The sequence below is a fragment of the Arachis duranensis genome, chromosome 2, assembly GCF_000817695.3.
Source record: "Arachis duranensis cultivar V14167 chromosome 2, aradu.V14167.gnm2.J7QH, whole genome shotgun sequence".
NCBI lineage: Eukaryota > Viridiplantae > Streptophyta > Magnoliopsida > Fabales > Fabaceae > Arachis > Arachis duranensis.
In genome coordinates, this window is record NC_029773.3 from 92,657,200 (window position 1) to 92,658,616 (window position 1,417).

The window sequence follows — 1,417 nt, forward strand, 5'->3', positions numbered from 1 at the left end:
TATCTTTTTAGACCGTGTTTGGGTCTACTTAAATTCGATCTGATCTACCCTATAAATACTTCTATTGCCTATGTAGTTAGTGTCACTTACAATTTAGTTAAAGGTAAATTAAAATTCACCTACGATACTAATAAACATGATTAACTTTTTAATTTCAAGTTTGTATATGATACATTTTATCACTAATATATCATGAATGATATTTAAAAATATTTAATAACAAAAAAATAGCAAAAAACAGTTAAAATTTATTTTAGTTAATATTTATTAATTATTATTATTATTATAATTAATAAATATTAAATAAGATAAATTTAGATTATTATTATTTTTTCTAATATTATCAAATAATATTATATATAATATGATTATTACTTAATATATATTTGATGAAAATAGCATACGGTTAACTAACATGTTAGGTGATGGAATTTAGGCTTTTTTTTTACATTTTAAAAAATGGATTATTTACTGTTAGATATATACATTACATCATACATGAGTGTGTCATCAAATAATTTTATACACGATAATGTTAAGTAGATAAAAAAAATTAGAATTTATTTTATTTAATATTTATTAATTATTAATAAATACTAAATAAGATAAGTTCGGATTATTTTTTAATTAATTTTTTTTATAAATGGATACAATATTTTTATTTGTTTGATACTGAAAGGATACATATTATTATCATTAATCTGCTGTTTTTTTAGGTATTAGTATGGTGATGTTGAATGTTTGATTTTGGGAGAAGAAGATGAATTAAAGAAGGTGACAAGTTGTAAACTATAACAGAAAGCGAAAGGTGAAAATATCAATATAATTTAATTGTTGATGATAATTCATGTGAAAACTGTATATGTGAAAATCTTTAACAAGATATAACTGAAATATATTTTTTATAGCAAAAAAAGTGATAATTTTTTTCTATGTATTTTATTATATTATGCTAAGTTTGCATTGCTTAATATTTAATCTATCTTAGTATAAAAAATGGATAAATTATCAAAAGATTATTCACTTTGTAATCATAATATTACTAAAAGAATAAAATATTATACAAACTTGACCTTTAATTTTAATTTGACTCCACATTAATTAAGAAATATATATCTTCAACTTCTTGACTTCTTTTTTCACTTTAATTTCTTCGTCCTCCATTATTGAATTAATTAATTTTATCTCGCACTACACGTGCAATTTTTCATAGTGTTGTTTATGAACATATATATAAAAATTAACAATGATCAATACTTAAATCACTTTTAAACAACAACAAAAATACTAAAATAGGATCAACAATTAATTAACATTATCTTGGTGACTAAAATAGCATATGAACCCATTTTTCCCTCGTATATTTATTTATTTATTAACTACGTGTATAAAAACACGAATGCCTTCATTATTCCCT